Here is an 18,663-nt window from a genome sequence, read left to right as displayed (position 1 = left end):
CCCCAGATTCCTATGTTGAAGTCCTAACACACAGGACCTCAGAATGTGGCCTATTTGAACATAGGGTCTTTACAGAGGTGATCAAATTGAATGAAGTCATTAGGGTGCGCACCCTAGTCTAATATGACTGGTGTCCTTATAAAAAGGAGAAATTTGTAGAGACAAGCACGGAGGGAAGACAACATAAGAGACACAGAAAAAAGACAGCTATGTACAAGCCAAGGAGATGGACCTGGAAGAGGTTGGTCCCTCACAGCCACCAGAAGGAATCAATCCTGCTGCCACTTTGGTTTTTTTTTTTTTTTTCTTTTCTTGAAGGAACCTCGAATTTTATTTTATTTTATTTTTTTCAGTGTTCCAGAATTCATTGTGCACCACACCCAGTGCTCCATGCAATACGTGCCCTCCACAAACCCACCACCAGACTCACCCCACCCCCTGCCAAAACCCTCAGATTGTTTCTCAGAGTCCACAGTTTCTCATGGTTTGTCTCCCCCTCCAATTTCTCCCAACTCACTTCTCTTCATCTCCCAATGTCCTCCGTATTATTCCTTATGCTCCACAAGTAAGTGAAACCATATGATAATTGACTGTCTCTGCTTGACTTATTTCACTCAGCATAATCTCCTCCAGTCCCATCCATGTTGATACAAAAGTTGGGTATTCATCCTTTCTGACGGAGGCATAACACTCCATTGTATATATGGACCACATCTTCTTTATCCATTTGTCTGTTGAAGGGCATTTTGGCTCTTTCCACAGTTTGGTGACTGTAGCCATTGCTGCTATGAACATTGGGGTACAGATGGCCCTTCTTTTCACTACCTCTGTATCTTTGTGGTAAATACCCAGGAGTGCAATTGCAGGGTCAGAGGGTTCCTGCTGCCACTTTGACCTTGGACTTCTAGCCCCCAGAACTGTGAGACAATGAACTTCTGTTGTTTAAACCACCTAGTTTGTGATGCTTTGTTATGGCAGCTCAGGAACCTACTACATAGCTCGATGACTTGGGCAAGTTACAGAACTTCTCGGTATCTCAGTTTTCTTTTCTGTACAATAGGTGTGATAATAATAGCTATAAATATTATTACCTATAAGACTCATTGATACAATAAGCCCTTCTTATTTGCTGAGCCCTGTTCTAGGCCTTGGAGAAGCAGCAGCAAAGAAGATAGGAGGGGTTCTTGATCTCAGGGAGTGTACCTTCATTATAGACAAAAAAAAAAAAAAAAAGTAAATAAAGTAATTGAGATACTTCAGATTGGTAAGTGCTATGAAGAAAATAAAGTAAAATGATGTCATAGAGAGAAATGGATAAAGTGTTCAGAGCAGGTCTCTGTGCACAGAGACCTGAAGCATGACAAGCAGCCACAGGTGGAAGATGAGAGGGGAGTGGGGTTTATATAGGGTAAACAGCAAGTGCAAAGGGCTTGAGGTAGGCACGATCTTCCAGTGTCTGAGAAAGAGAAGGAAGGAAAGAGTGGTTGGACCATGGCAAAAGTACCGTTATAAGAGATCTGTGCTGACTAGTGTTGTGGTGAACAGGATATGCATGTAATTCCAGTGTATTAAATAGGAACCTATATGAATTTCCTGTGGCTTCTATAACAAACTGTTATGAATTAGGTGGCTTAAAACAGCAGAAATGTATTGTCTCACAGTTTTGGAGGTTAGAAGTCCAAAATCAAGGTGTCAGCAGGGGCGTGCTCCCTCTAAAGGAAGAGTCCTTCCTTGTCTCTTTCAGTTTCCAGTGGTGCCAGATGCTCCTTCATTTGTGGCATAATTCCAGTCTCTGCCTCTGTCTTCATGTGTCTTCTTCCTTGTGTTCCTGAGTGTTTCTCTGGGTCCTCTCCTTGTCTTGAAGGACAGCAGTCATTGAATTTAGGGCCCATCCTAATCTAATATGACCTCATATATAAAAGCCATATTGCCAAATAAGATCACATTCTAAGGTGGGCACCTGGTGGCTCAGTTGGTTAAATGGTTCAGGACATGATCCCGGGGTCCTGGGATCGAGTCCCATGTCCGGAGTCCTGGGATGGAGCCCCACATTGGGCTTCGTGTTCAGCGGGGAATCTGCTTCTCCCTTGGCTCCTCCCCCATACTCATGCTCTCTCTCTAATAAGTTAGAATCTTAAAAAGGAAGAAAAAAAAAGATCACATTCTGAGGTTCCAAGTGTACAGCTTCCAGCGAATTTTTGAGAGACACTGTTCAACCTCCTGCAGAACCCACTGAATAGGAACTCCTTTTTTCTTCACGGCAATCATATGAGGAAGACAAGGAAAAAATATATTTTTTAAAGATATTATTTATTTGACACAGAGAGAGAGATCACAAGTAGGCAGAGAGGCAGGCAGAGGGAGAAGGGTAAGCAGGCTCCCCGTCGAGCAGAGAGCCCAATGCTGGGCTCGATCCCAGGACCCTGAGACCAGGACCTGAGCCAAAGGCAGAAGCTTAACCCTCTGAGCCACCCAGGCGCCCCGGAGAGGATTGTTTTCATCCTTATTTTACAATTGAGGAAACTGAGGCTCTGAGAGACTTGGCAACTTGCCCAAGGCACGGAACCAGTACATTGTTTATTCATTCATTTAATAAATATATGCGAGGGGTGCCTGGGTGGCTCATGCTTGGTTAAGTATCTGCCTTCAGCTCAGGTTTTGATCTTGGGGTCATGGGATGGAGCCCCAAATTGGGCTCCTGCTCAGTGGGAGAGTCTGCCTCTCCCTTTCCCCCCTGCTCATGCTCTCTCTCTCTCTCTCTTGCCATCTCTTTCTCTCTCTCAAATAAATTAATAAAATCTTAAAAAAAAAATGAATGCATACATGAAATGAATGAGTAAATGTGATATGGGTCAGGCAACGTCCTGGGTGCTGGGGATACAACAGCCAGTAGGACAGAAAAATTCCTGTCCTGTTAAAATTGACATTTTAGTCAAGGGAGAGATGATGAGCAAAAAACCTATGGTCTAAGGTACTAAGACATGTAGACCCTCAGAAGGGGTGAGTGATATGGGGAAAAATATGGAGCACAAGGGGATGGGGCTGCAGGCGTGGTATTATAAATAGGGAAGGAAGAGAAGGACACGTGAGCCAGGCTTGCAGGCCTGAGAGAGGGAGCAATGTCTGTATTTGGGAAAGAGCATTCCAGGTGGGGGAGCAACTTTTTGTGTTTCCCAGTATGCCATGCTGCCCTCTCTCTCCTCTAGGCCTTGTTGAGTTTTCCCACCACCAAAGGTCAACTGTGACTTCCTCCTCTACCCTTGCAAGCTCCTGGAGGTGGACCGCCTGCAGTGGAGCATAGTGGCCACAAGGTGGCAGTGCTTCCCACAGATATGGCTCCTCACCCAGCTCAGGCGAGCTCAGCGTGTAAGTGGTTAAATCAGGTCCGTTTCTCTTTGTCCTTGAAAGGACAGCAACCTTTGGCTCCAAAGAGCAGACGACTTTGTATTTTACAGCTGTTTGTGTTTCCACCTTTTGAAGGTGAAGTTGAAGAATGGTGGGGCTCAGACTGTGAGAATGGGGCATTCCCATGGGAGGCTGATGAGATGATCACGGAGGATTTGTGGTGAGATGAGGAACAGGGGGCTCAGAGAGGGCAAGTGAGTGACCCCACATTACACAGCTGAGTCGTGCCAGAACTGTACTTTCTGATCCCCCCCGGACCACTTCTGTGCCACCCTGCCTGCTTCCCTAGGCCTGGACACAGGTTGAGTCAGTGGTGGAGTGGGGAGAGGAATGAAAGGAGCACTGGATCTGGAGTCCACAGATGTGAGCTTCCCACCCAGCTCATGAGAAATGGAATCAGAAAGATGGTCTTTCTTGGGGTGCCTGGGTGGCTCAGTGGGTTAAAGCCTCTGCCTTCGGCTCATGTCATGATCCCAAGGTCCTGGGATCGATGAGCCCCGCATCGGGCTCTCTGCTCAGCGGGGAGACTGCTTCCTCCCCTCTCTGTCTGCCTCTCTGCCTACTTGTGATCTCTCTCTCTGTCAAATAAATAAAATCTTAAAAAAAGAAAGAAAGATGGTCTTTCTCTGCTGCTGGGGTATACCTTAGGACTTAGTTTTCCTATCTGCAAAATGAGAATAAACAATGGAGTAGTATGTGTGTGTAGAGATCAAATGTGAGCTAGCCTTGGGGATGAGATCTTTATTCAGACCCTTCTGTACTGTGTTGAGAAAACTTTTAAAATGATTGCAACTTTGGGGAATCAGGTACACCTGGTTTCAGAGCCTATTTCCTAGCTGTATGATTTCAGCGTCTCTAAGCCTCAGTTTCCTTCTCTGTAAAATGGGTCTAATAAAATCGCAGATTAAATGAGATAATGCAGTAAAGAGCCTAGCCCAGTCCCTGGCATATTAAAATTGTGAATTACATATCAGTACTGGGTTGGAGTAGGGAGGGGAAGGGATTGTAGCTGAGGTCAGAATGGAGGTGGGGCGGGGCTCAGAAATATAGTCAAGTTAAAAGCTTGGGAGCACCTAATCATTTTCCTGGGTGGATGGGGGGAAAGCTGAGAATCCAGGCTTTAGTTTAGAAGTAAAGATAAAATAATAACCACAGTAGCTACTATTCCTTTAAGTACATATGTTACTTCATTTGTTTTCTCACAACTATTTCTTAACCCATTTTACAGCAAGGGTGACCAAGGCTCTGAGAGTTTAGTAACATGCCTAAGGTGGCACAGCTGATAAATAGCAGAGCCTGAACTTTTGGATGTCAAAGCCACTGGGCTTACCTGATATGCTATAATGTCTCTCAGTTTTCCTAATTTGTACCCTCAGGATAAGATCTATAATGACCCATTGTGTGATGCAGATTCTGACCACCAACCCTCATGGATAGTCTCCAATTCTTCTAAAAACCAAAACAAAACACCAAAATAGGAACTAGAGCCTAGTTCCAGGAGAGAAGTAAATGAAGCTTTATTATTAAAAAAGAAAAAGAAAAAGAAAAACAACGTTTAAAATTTGTATTTATCTCCACTTTTTTATTATGATAATTTTCACAATTATATACAATATATATGTGGATAGTATATTCATTAACAGCTTCAAGGGTTTTCAGCATTTGCTGTCTTGTTGAATCTAGTCCCATCACCAAAACGCATTTTTTTCTCAAAGAGGGATTTCTCAAGATTTAACTTAAAAAATCTTGTCAAACCCACCCCAGTCCTCCCTCCACACAATTTTTTCCTGGAGCTTTAATGATATACAAGTGACATATAACATTGTGCAAGTTTAAGGTATACAATGTAATGATTTGATATATGTATCTATTGCAAAATGATTACACAGTAAGATTGGTTAAGGCATCCATCACCTCACATAGTTACATTTTTTTTGGTATGGTGAGAACTTTGAAAATCTACTTTCTTAGCAACTTGCAAATATACGATCTAGTTAACTGTAGTCACCATGCTATACATTATATCCCCAGAACTTATTCATCTTGTAACTAGGAATCAGGGTTTGTTTGTTTGTTTGTTTTTGCTGAGAGTATTTAAAGTAAAGCCCTGAGCATCAAATCATCATATGGCCTGGAACTTTTAAATTTGTTCTACCCACCCACACTGGCCTGTTCTTCCTACCTCTATCAGTAAAGAGATGTTCCACTGCAAGGGAAAGAAGATTTAAATAATGAGGCTTAAACAATAAAGGCATTTGATTAATTTGTATAATCCAAAGTCTGGAGGTAGGCAGTTAGAGAGTTGGGGAAGTCACTCAGTGATTGCTAGGCACTAGGGTGGTGTCTCTGTGAAGTCGCAGTCTTTACCTCATGGCCTCAAAATGACTGCCACAGCTCCAAGTATCACAACCTAATACAAAAGCATTTGAAACAGGAAGGTTGGGAGGAAGGGAGCAAGAAGGCCATCTCCTTGTTGGAACCTGCTGTTTCCCACAAGAGCAGTACTGATCACATGGGGTGTTTTTGGAAATGAATGGGGACATTTTTGTTGTCACAATGATCAGAAGGTGCCAGGGGCATTAGAGTGCTGGGAGTCGGAGATGTTATACATCCTGCAATGCATATGTCAATTCCTCCAGTGGAGTGTCCTTCCTAGACATTCATTATAATCATTTGAGCCAAGAATCTAACTCCACTTGCATATAAACAGCTTTGAGTGTTTTAATATACACCAACTTTTCCGGGGATGCAGCTACTGACCGTTAACAAAGGAAGTCTGTACTTTGTTTTGTTGAGAATGTTAACATTCTTCTGCTCCTTCTCTCTTTCAAGAACTCCTATCACTGGTGGCAACCAGCTCCGTGGTATTTGAGGGACCATCAGCAGGTCCATGCCTGTCCATGTTTGTGGTGGTTGCTTCTATAGTTAGGTCTAGCTGTAAGCATCTGGCTGCTTCTTTCTGATGTCTTCTGTGTAATAGTGTCTGAGCATTTATATATTAAAATGCCTATTATCTATTACAGATATCCTGTTACTATTTTTCCCTTTGTATTACAATGAGGTTATTGTATTGACCTAACAAAAAAATTATGTGTGGGGGAAAAATGTGTTCAATTTCCCTTTAGGAAGAGTAATGAGATTACAAACATTTTTATTATAAAAAAGGAGCTCCTGGGTCTGAAAGGTTGCCACCCCTTAGCTTAAAAGTATCTTCTGGAGATGGAGCACCGTCCCAAGTGCTTGGACGCCTGATCCCTGCGCAAAATTGAGGCGCTGTTAGCAGGGAAGAAGGGGAGGCTGTTGTTGGGTAGGCTATCGGTGTCTGTTCCCCACTGATGGTCAGTTCCAGCATCTCCACGAAGATTTCAGGCCCTAGGCGGCGCAGAACAAGCAAAGCTTCTGACAATTGAGTATGTAGGTGAATAGAGACGGGTATGACTGCCGCAGGGCCGGGGCGCAGAGCTGGTTTTCTAGGGAGATAGCTGGTGTTCTAGGTAGATATTTGTATATGTTATGTGCAATGCGGTGTGTGTATGCAGATGTGGCATGTTGATATATTTTAATATTCTCTGATTTAGGTTCTGGTCTAAATAAAGAGAAGAAAGAGATAATAGTGGTTTGGTTGCAACAGTAATTATAGAAATCCCCCTTATCTGCGGTTTCTCTAACCGCAGTTTCGGTTATCCTGGGATCAGCAGCGGTCTGAAGGGGCCCACTCCTCGTTGTGACGAATCTGCGGAAGGTCAATAGATGCCTGACACTACGTCAAGGCACCTACGACAGAGCGCCTACGTCACGGTGCCTACGTCACGGCGCCTGCGTCATGGCGCCTACGCCAGGGCGCCAACGTGGCTTACGTCAGGGCGCCTACGCCACCTACCTCATTTTGTCTCACCAAGTGGGCATCTTATCACCTCACGTGGCTTCAAGAAGGGTGAGTACTAGGTTGAGAGAGGGAGAGGCCACACTCACACAACTTTTATTACAGTGTATTGTTAAAGTTGTTCTAATTATCCTTGTTCATCTTTCACTGCGCTGAATTTATAAATTAAACTTTTCTCATAGGTGTGCATGTAAAGGAGAAAATAGTGTATACCAGTGTTCAGTTCTCTCCTCCGGGTCAGGTGTGCGCGGGAGGAGGAGGGGGGTATTTGCCAGAGAAGCTTTTCAGGGAAACTGGGTGCAGCCTCTCCAGGTTCCTCAAACAGCCTCTGTAAGAGTTTAAAAAAAACCCGTGAGGCTTAAGACTGGTGGTGGCGGTAAGAGAGTGGGTGGGGATTGTAGCCCCTTAGGTGGTGTTTGTTTTTTATTTTAAGATTCTATTTATTTTTTTAAGAGAGAGAGCGCAAGAGCGCAAGCCCTAGCGGGGGGAGGGTCAGGGAGAGGCACAGAGTCTCCTCCACAACCACCTCCAGAGACCATGACCTGAGCCAAAATCAAGAGTCAGCCAGGCTCTCTCACTAGTTGGTGTTTCTTTAAGCCAGCATTGTCGGGTGCCTGGGTGACTTAGAGGGTTGAGCCTCTGCCTTTGGCTCGGGTCATGATCTCGGGGTTTTGGGATCGAGCCCCGCGTTGGGCTCTCTGCTTGGCGGGGAGCCTGCTTCCCCCTCTCTGCCTGCTTGTGATCTCTGTCAAATAAATAAATAAAATCTTAAAAACGAAAACAAAAACCCAGCATTGTCTTGACTTTCAAGAGGTTCAGAAGGGGTGTCCTGAGGAGAGGATTTTGAATTTAATTCCAAGGGTTGTAAGAGCCGTTGATAGTTTGAGCAAGAGGGGTAAGGGAGTACTTGTTAAAAAAAAATGCACATACCCAGGCCCCATTCCCTCCTCTCGGAATCTGGGTGAGCGGGTAGGGGGGTTGTCTAGGAATGGTAAGCACACCCCAAAGTGATTCTTGTCATTATGCAGTTTAGGGGACACTATGCCTCACAGTGGGGGTCCTTATACCTGAGTGGGCATCAGAATCTCCTAGAGGTCTTATTAAACCACTGTGTGCTGGGTCGCCCTCCCAGAGTTTCTGATTCAGTAGGCTGGGGGAAAGACAGATGCTGTGCGTTTTTAAAAAAGTTCCCAGTGCTGCTGATGCCATGGGTCCCTGGACCATACTCTGAGAAGCACTGGCTTATAAAGCAGGGGTTCTCAGCCCTGGCTGCACAGTAGAATCATCTGGGAACCTTAAAAATTACCGGTGTCCCAGCAACACAAGGGTCCCAAGACATCAACATCTGTAGAGGGGTGGGATCCAGGCATTAAAACAAACAAATAAGCCCAACCTTTGCAGTATGTAACCAGGGCTGGGAACCATTATCTGGGAGTTGGTTTTTCTGTTTTTTGTTTTTTTGTTTGTTTTGTTTTTTTTTCTTCTGAAATTGAAATGGCATCTAATTTCTTTTTTTAAAGTTTATTTTTTTAGTAATCTCTGCACCCAGCATGGGGCTTGAACTCATGAGCCCAAGATCAAGAGTTGAATGCTCTACCAACTGAGCCAGCCAGATGCCTCCCTATTATCTGAAAGTTTTAAACCCTGAGCTGGTCATCAAAAAATGCAGCACCTTCAGCCTCCCTCACTGCAGTCAGAAACACCGGGGTTGGGGATCCTTGCATTTTAAACAAGCATCCCAGGCACACTGAAATTAGAGAATCATTTTCTGGCCATGTGGCCACTGCCCCCCTCCCCCAAACTTCAGTGTTTGGGGAACATGATGTGGAAATGACCGGAGTCATTTAATAGTACTATTAATAACAGATACCATGTGCTGAGCCCCAGTGCAAGTGGGAACATTCAGATATAACATCTCCTAGTTCCCAATATAACCATGAAAGAGTTAGAAGTTATTAGCCCCATTTGACAGATGGGGAAACTGAGGCTTAGGGAAATGACATGACCCGCTTAAGGCTACTCTGCCCCTAAGTGGCAGACCAGGATCTGAATCTAGGACTCTCAAACATTAAAGCCCCTGTCCTTTGTGCTGGGCTACATTCTTTGCTTGGGGTCTTCTTCAGGCATGCGTGTGTGTGTGTGTGTGTGTGTGTGTGTGTGTGAGAACTGGGAACATTTGCAGAAATACAAATTATTTTATATCTGAAGATGTAGCTGGGGGGGGGTCAGTTGTTGAATCTACAGTTAGAGAGATTCATTTGTGTCAGTCCTCTTGCCTCTTCCTTCTGGAACTAGCCTGTTGATATTAATGGGCGAGTTGGCCTCAGTCAGGCAGTTGTAATTAACTTGCTGACCACTGAGATTTTCTCAGCCCCAGTAGCTCCCAAATGCCATAAAGCTTCCATTAATGCAGCTCCTTTATGATGTGCTCAGGGTCCCAGGCCTGGGAGGGAGCCCCAGGCTCAGGGGGTTTAGCAGAAAGGAAAGACTATTGACTATTGGCTTTTTCAAACTATTGCCTTAGTTCAGGCACTTGTCATTTCCCTCTGGCCTGCCACTGACTTCTGAAGCTTGACTGGTGGGGACTGAGGGAAGGAAGGCACTTAGGAGGTAAGGTGGAATTTGGTTTCATGTCCACATGAGCTGCTCAGAATGCAGTAATCAAGCCTTTGGATCAGATAACCTTGAGGGGTTAAATCTGTGTTCTGCCTCTTTTTCAATAAAAATTGAGATACAATTGATTTACCATAAAATTCACAATGTAAAAGTGTACAATTTAGTGGGTTTTGGTATATTTATAGAGATGTACAACCATCATCACTAATTCCTGAACATTTTTATCATCTCCTTTTTATCATCCCCCGTCCCCAAGAAACCCTGTTTCCATTTGCCATCATTCCTATTTCCTTTCTATTCCCCAGCCCCTGGCGACCACCAGTCCGCTTCCCATCTCTATAGATTTGACGAATCTGGATGTATCAACGGAATCATACAATATGTGGCGTTTTGTGTCTGGCTTTTTTCACTTAGCATAATGTTTTCAAGATTTGTCCATGGTGTGGTGTGTGTCAGTCTCTCTTTACTTTTTTATGGCTGAACAGTATTTCCTTGAGTGCATATATAACATATATAATTGTGTTTGTCCATTTGTCTGTTGATGGACATTTGAATTTTTCCCACTTTTTCTCATGACTGGTGCTGCCGTGAACACGGATGGACATGTCTTTATTTCCTTTGGGTATACACTTAGGAGTGGCATTGGTGGGTCATATGGCAGCTCCATGTTTAACTTTTTTAAAGAACTACTAGACTGTGCAGCATGTACCCTGCTCCTTTTTGGGGGGAGTGACCTCATCTCTGGGATCTTGGTCTCCTCTGTAGAATGGGAACCACTGGAGTGCCAGACTCATTGGGTTGTTATAAGGAGGGGAATAAACTAACAGAGGCAAAACCCTGCAGCACCATCCCTGGCCCTGGGCCAAGCACTTAATAATTGTTAGCTCTTATTAGTATTTACTTACATATTTACTTATTTATGAAAGGAATGCAGTCCCAAAATACATACAACCCTCACCGGGAAGAGGAATAATAAAACAGGCTTAGAAAATCAATGGGGATATAAATGGCACTATTTCCTGGAGTCCAAGCGTGGGTTTTGTTAAAGTTCAGTGCAGTAAGCATTTCTGCATTGGAGCCAAGCTTGTTTACTCTTATTACCTGAGCAAAACGGAGACTGCGACTCTTAACTAATCATCTGGAGGTCTGTTAGCTCCCTGGGATGGCGTTCCCTCATCCCCACATCCTTATTTCTAGTTTGTCGTTAAGGTAGGTGAGCTAAAGATGGGATAGACCTGTAGTTGGCTGGCCTGGGATGAGGAGTCAAGAAAGAGCACAGAATAAATTGTGATGAGCTGTCTACTCTCCTTGGCAACAGTCACAATAGGAAGGGCGACCATTTTTTTGAGCACTAATAACTATGTGTCAGGTGATTTGTTCACAGCTGGGGATACAACCTTGACTGTTGACTATGTCACAGTTATGTGAGTCTTTTTGGTCAAAGATGTAATTAATAAATAATAATGTGTGCTAAATAGGTGCTGTGCTAACTTCCTCACATACATTATCTCATTTAGTCCACATAATCTATATAGATTGTGCCCATATAATTCTTATTTTATAAGTAAGAAAACAGTCTCAGACAAGTTAAAAGACGTATCCAAAGGTCCTCAGTGAGGAAGAAGTGAAGTTAGAATGTGAACATGGGTCTCTGATTCCTAGGCTTTGCCTAGAGTGGGAGGTAGGCACCTGGATTTGCTAATGTGCATAAGGGGCTGAATTCCTTCCCTGCTCCTTTTCTTGGCTCCTCCCCGCCTTCTCAGTGTTTTCTGGCCATCCTGGCCTCCTTTGAGTTCTGAGATCACACCAACCTCCTTTTCTTACTGGAGACTTTGTACTTGTGTTCCCTCTGCTTGGAACCTGTTCTCCTATAGCCTCTTCACTTAATTAACTCCCGTTATTCTCTTAGTCCATAGCAGAGGCTGCTCATTGCCTCTCAAAAACAATTCTTCCTTTTTAGTAACAGCTCTGGGTAGTGCATTAGGGACTACAGTTTCCAGCTTCTCTTGCAGCATGGTATGTTCATGGGACCATTTTCTGGTCAACAAGGTGGAAGTAGAATATTCTGTAAGGCACAGTCCTCTCCTTAAATAGATGGGGACATGTTCCCTTTTCTCCAGTGTCCTTGCCCTGTCCTGTTGTCTGTGATGCCCCTGTGGTGACTGGAGCTCTAGCCATCATTTTGGACTATGAGGTGACCTAGAGAATGAAAGTCACATGTTAAGGAATGTAAAGCAGAAAGACAGGAAGAGGCTGGGCTCCTGGTAACTGATGGAGCTACCAAATTAGTCTTGGGCTGTCTACCTTCTGGTTTTTCATGGAATGAGAGAAATTGGAAACTGTTTTGTTAAAGCTGCTAAGCTGGGTCTCTTATTAGCAACTAAAAAAAATTTCTAACTAATATAATTTCTTGGCTTAAATATCACTTTCTCAGAATGGCTTGTGTGGAACTCAAAATAGGTCCCTCCTTTTGTTCTTTCTTAGAACACCTGGTTCTTTTCTTTCATTGCAATGATTCCAATTAAAAGAAATATATACATATTATTTATTTTCTCCACTGGGCTATATTCTCCACTGGGCTATTGGTCATATGGGCAAGGCCACTGGGTATAGTTAGATTTACCTGGCACAAATCCAGGGGATGGCAGTTAAACAGTAGTTCATGTGAATGGGAGTTTCCTGAAATTGTATAGTGCACGGCCTGTGTGAATGTACATGCAGCCCTATCTACAAGGTCAGGAGGGACTTTGACCTCGAGGCTTATTAGTGTACTTCTGGCAGTTAGTGTAATGTCTGAGCCATGGTCAGTCCTCAACAAACATTAGTTTCAGAATGGAAGGATTCACAAAAATGTTGGATTCTCTGAGCTGGGTTCTCTGAGGGCAGAGAGATGGATAAGGCATGGAAATCATGGCAGCGAGGCATGGATAGTCTCTCACCTTGAAAAGAAGAAAGGATTCTGGTGCTTGGAGGGAAGTGGTCCCACTACTTGAGGAGCTGGAGGTGTTGTAGATTGGAGAGGCCCTTCTCTTATTTAAGCCTCAGTGTTCCATCTATAAAGTGGGGGCATTGTTGTAGAAAAGTGGTTTTGTTTAACCTTTATTTTCTCTTTTATTTTCCATCTTTGTTTTAAGTAGGCAATGCCTAATGGTAAAATACTCAAGTAGTACAAAAAGCATAGAGAGAGAAGTAAATTCCTTTTATGCCTTACTCCCAGAACATCCCCCTGCACATCCTCTGCATTACCATCCTCCCCCTGCTCCCAAACCTCTTGGCTATCACTATAACCAGTGTTTTAAGGGAGCACATTTCTGATTTGTTTCATGAAAACAGCTTAGAAAAGCAATGTTATCACCAGGTGGGGATGTAGCTCAGTGGTAGAGCGTATGCTTAGCATGCATGAGGTCTTGGGTTCAATCCCCAGCATCTCCATTCTATTATGTCCTGGCTTGGGGAAATACCTTTCTTCTGTTACAGCTACACCACATTCCTGTAGAATCTGCAAATTATCTTTTCTCCGAGTAATGTTTTTTTCCTGTTATACTGATGACTCTCCTCTGTTTTATTTTTTAATTGACTTATAATTGGTATATAACACTATATTAGTTTCAGGTATACAAACATAATGATTACATATTTGTGTGTATTGTGAGATTACCATCACAATAAATCTAGTTAACATCTGTCACCATATATAGTTACAAAAAAATCACTTTTCTTGTGATGAGAACTTTTATTTATTTTTTTTTTAAAGATTTTATTTATTTATTTGACAGAGAGAGATCACAAGTAGACAGAGAGGCAGGCAGAGAGAGAGAGAGAGAGAGAGGGAAGCAGGATCCCTGCTGAGCAGAGAGCCCGATGCGGGACTCGATCCCAGGACCCTGAGATCATGACCTGAGCCAAAGGCAGCGGCTTAACCCACTGAGCCACCCAGGCGCCCCAAGAACTTTTATTTTTTATTTTTAAATTTTATTTATTTATTTGACAGAGAGAGATCACAAGTAGGCAGAGAGGCAGGCAGAGGAGGGGGGGAAGCAGGCTCCTCACTGAGCAGAGAGCCTGATGTGGGGCTCGATCCCAGGACCCTGGGATCATGACCTGAGCCGAAGGCAGAGGCTTTAACCCACTGAGCCACTTAGGCGCCCCGAGAACTTTTATTATTATGAATTTTTTGGGGGTGGGGAGAGGCAGAGAGGGTGGAGAAGGGCAGAGGGAGAGAGATAAGCAGTCTCCACTCCCAGTGAGGAGCCTGATGTGGGGATTAAGGGGTGGGGGCTCCACACAGGGCTCAACTTGGGGCTTGATCTCACAACCCTGCGATGATGACCTGAGCCAATATCAGGAGTCACTTAACCGGCTGAGCCACCCAGGTGCCCCTATAGAACTTTTAAGGTCTGCTCTCTTAGCAACTTTTAAATAGGCAGTACAATCTTATTAATGATAGTCACCATGCTGTACATTACATCCCCGTGACTTATTTATTTTATAACTGCAAGTTCGTACCTTTTAACTCCCTTCACCCATTTCACTCCCCCACCCCATAGCAACCACCAATCCATTCTGTGTCTATAAGCTTGTTTTTTTTACAGTTCCACATAGAAGTGAAATGATAGGAAATTTGTCTTTCTCTGTCTGATTTACTTCTTTAACACAATGCCTTCAAGTTCCATCCTATCACAGATGACAAGATATCCTTTTTTTTCTTTTTAAATGGACAAATAATTCCATTGTATATGCAAACTCCACTTTCTTTATCCATTCATCTATTGATTAACACTTGGGTTGTTTCAATATCTTGGCTGTTGTAAATAATGCTGCAATGAACATAGGGGTGCATATATTTTCTCAGGTTACTATTTTCATTTTCTTTGCATCAATACCCAGAAGTTGAATTTTTGGATCATTGATTTTGGGGGGGAACCTCCAAAATTAAGACTGCAGAAAACACCACTGTTTTTTATAGTGGCTACACTAGTTTATAATCCCAGCATTGCACTAGGGTTCTCTTTCTCCACATTATTTCCAACACTTGTTATTTCTTATCTTTTTGATGATAGGCTTCTAAGATGTGGGAGGTGGTAGGTCACTGTGGTTGATTTACATTTCACTGATGATGAGTGATGTTGAGCATCTTTTCAACAGTGTACCTGTTGGCCATCTTTCTATCTTTGGGAAAATGTCTATTGAGATCCTCTGCCGTGTAACCAGTTTGTGTGTGTATCTTTCAGAGTTACCTGTATAACACATGCTACATATGTATATGTAAATATGCTAAATATGTATATGTCTAATTTAAATATTTTAAAATAGTAACATATTGTTTAAAAGCAGTTAGTTGTTTTAAATCTGAAGTATGACTTGAGAAAATAATGATTATTAGTGATTATTAAATGATCATTACTGAAAATAATTTTGCCATTAATCACATACTGTTTTTCACCTTGTAATTTTTTTTCACTTAATAAAATGTCTTGTGATTCTTTCATTGATCTGACTTATTTAAATGGTTGTGTAGCAGAGTATCTCACTATATGACTGTACTGTAATTGATTTAACTGGTCTCCTGCTGGGAAATGAGTTATTTCTGATCTTTTGCTGCTGCAGACAATGCTGCAAATGAATAACCCTGTACTTAAATCTTTTCACACATGTGCAATTAATATCAGTTGGTTAAATTCCTAGGAGTAGAGTTAATGGCTCAAAGATGAAAAGTGCTTGCAGTTTTCATAGGTACTGCCTGCATGGGGCTGTACCAATTTGCCTTCTCACCAGCCTATTCCCCTATGACCTTATCAGTGTATTACCAAACTTTTGGTACATTTGGATGGGTTGTTGTATTAGATTTTCTTATTATGAATGAAGTATTTCCCTGCCAACTGTCTGTTCTTCTCCTTTGCCCTTTTTCTATTGGATTAGATTATTGGTCTTTTCATTATCCATTTGTAGAAACATTTTATAAACTAGGGGGATTAGCTCTTTGTCTATGATTGTCAAACTTTTGATCTTTGCCAATCTGATAGGTGAAAAATATAGTATCACGTTATGGGGTCCTTATCTCTGGGTGAGGATAGCATCTTATGTCTGAAATCCATTGGTATTTCCTTCTGTAAACTCTGTTCATGCTCTATACAGCAGTGGTTTTTAACTGGCATGGTGTATGAGGATCACCATGTTTGAAATGCATAAATGTAGCCCCCAGCCCTGGGGATTTTGGTATAGGATGTCAGGTACATTTAAAGAGCTCCATAACTGATTCTGATGTGTACCCTTAGTTATGTATGAGGGGCATGGTTGATTGGGGGGCTCTTTTCTGCTCAGTATTGTTGTGGAGTAAATATGCAGCAGGGGCAGGAAGGAGAGTGTTATGTAGGGAGAGAATCGATAACCCTCTTCGCTGTGGGGATCAGTGGGGCCTGCAGATGGAGTGGCTCAGGGGCTAATGTGTCCTAGCTCTTGTTGCTATGGTAGCCAGTCAATATGTGGGCACTTGGTTTGGGAATCAGTTCCCCTGTGTGCTTGCTCTGGGGTTCCTGGCCTGATAGGACATGAAGTTGACAGACAGCTGGGTCTTCAGAGAGACGCAGAGTTCTTGGAGAACAGGTCTGGGAGGGGCAAGCCCCGGCTCAAAGGGATAGAAACCGTATGAAGAAAAACATCTTAGGGTGCCTGGCTGCCTCAGTTGGTAGAGCATGCAATTCTTGATCTTGGGGTTGTAAGTTCAAGCCCCACCTTGGGTGTAGAGATTACTTAAAAAAAAAAAAAAAAAAAAAAGAGACCCCTCTACTTTCCTCATGTCTTTCTCTTTGGAAGAATTCAGTGCTTCCATCATTTTATTTTAAAAGAAGCAGCCAGGACACCTGAGTGGTGCAGTTGGTGGAGTGTTGGGCTCTTTGCTTTGATTTAGGTCTGATTTCCGGGTCGTGAGATGGAGCCCTGGGTCAGGCTTTGTGCTCACTACAGTAAAATCTACTTGGGTTTCTCTCTCCTTCTCCATCTACCCCTCCCTGCCCTGCCTCGGAAAAAAAAAAAAAAAAAAAAGGCAGCATCCAAGAAGAGGAAAACTTAAGAAACTTAAATTCCCATTTTTTTTTTGTTTTGTTTTCTGTTTTGTCTCAAGAGCAAAGCTTGAACCAAGAGTACACAGAAAGGTTGAAGGAAATTAAGTTAGGGAGCACAAGATTAGGGAAGAGAATTTAGAAGGTAGACTTAGACCTATACTGTATATCTTTGTGCTATTTGATTTAAAATTATTTTGATATATTGAATAAAGACAAAGCAATATTTGTAACAACACAGTGAGTACAAATCTAAAGTTAATGGGTATATTCCCCATGGTATACATAATATTTTACACCTGGGGTAGATTATTATTTTTATTATTATATTTAAAATATTTTATTTATTTATTCGACAGTGAGAGAGGGAACACAAGCAGGGGGAATGGGAGAGGAAGAAGCAGGCCTCCTGCCGAGCAGGGAGCCTGATGCAGGGCTTGATCCCAGGACCCCAGGATCCTGACCCAAGCTGAGGGCAGATGCTTAATGACTGAGCCACCCAGGCACCGTAGATTATTTTTTAATATCTCCCTCCTTTATACACCAAAACTATATTCAGTAAAGATTTAAGGGGCACGTGGGTGGCTCAGTGGGTTAAAGCCTCTGCCTTCGTCTCAGGTCATGATCCCAGGGTCCTGGGATGGAGCCCCACATTGGGCTCTCTGCTCAGTAGGGAGCCTGCTTCCCTTCCTCTCTGCCTGCCTGCCTCTCTACCTACTTGTGATCTCTGTCTGTCAAATAAAAAAATAAAAAATCTTAAAAAAAAAAGATTTAATGTTCAGTGATAATCATTTATTTCTTGGTACATAGTTAGATTTAAAATAAATAATTTAAAAGGAAATATGAAATTCTATTTAAACATATTATCAAATTTAATAAAATATTTAATGTATTAATCAAAATTTGGAACCACCAAAAAAATTAACATCTTATAGTTTATGCCTTCTTGATATTTTAGATTTTAAACATGAATAAAAACTCCAAGTGATCAAATAGAGCGACAGAATTGATGAACCTCAAGTTCTCTCTTTTTCTTTAGATCACCGTGCTATCATTTATTTCCAATATGCTATTTAATAACAGGAATATGCAATATCACAGAGGTTAGAGATATGAATTGCACCCAAAACAAACCCAAACAAATTCAAACTCTTACGAGATTACCACAGAAAATGTGTGGGTGTTGCTGAATCTGCTATGTATGTCAGGGGCTGGCTGTGAAACTAGTTCTCCAAATTACCTTCCATATAGAACACACCGTTTATTAAAGAGTCTCTTCATCAGGGGCCACTCAGGAAACACACACCACACAAGTAGTCTGAATAGAGAAAATTTTATAAAGAAGTATTTACTAGTAGAGAGGATTACTTACAGAGAGAGGTAAAGAAAACCCTAAACAGTATGGGACTAACACATGTAAGAAGCAGTTACTATCTCTAGGGCTGGAAGAGAGCACTCGAGTGTATTTTCTATTGCTGAGTGACAAATTAGCACAGAGTTAGCAGTTTAAAACAATACCTATTTCGCTGCAGTGGAAAACAGCATGGTAGTTCCTCAAAAAATTAAACATGGCGTTACCATATGATCCAGCAATTCTACTTCTGGGTATACACCCAAAATAATTGCAAATAGGGACTTGCAGAGTTATTGGTACACCTGTGTTCATAGCAGCATTATACAGCATAGCCAAAAGGTGGATGC

General features: G+C 42.5%; 1 non-coding gene across 1 annotated transcript; it reads left to right on the top strand.

Annotated features, from left to right (window-relative positions):
* The first annotated feature begins 13,264 nt into the window (after positions 1–13,264).
* TRNAA-AGC lies at positions 13,265–13,336 on the top strand. Its single transcript has one exon. It is a non-coding gene; the product is annotated as a tRNA-Ala (tRNA).
* The last annotated feature ends 5,327 nt before the right edge of the window (positions 13,337–18,663 follow it).

Source organism: Enhydra lutris, unplaced genomic scaffold (genome assembly GCF_002288905.1).
Source record: "Enhydra lutris kenyoni isolate GAN:26980312 unplaced genomic scaffold, ASM228890v2 scaffoldscaffold45, whole genome shotgun sequence".
In the NCBI taxonomy this organism is placed as follows: Eukaryota; Metazoa; Chordata; class Mammalia; order Carnivora; family Mustelidae; genus Enhydra; species Enhydra lutris.
The sequence above is the reverse complement of the archived record's forward strand: the minus strand, read 5'-3'. Positions and strand labels throughout refer to the sequence as shown.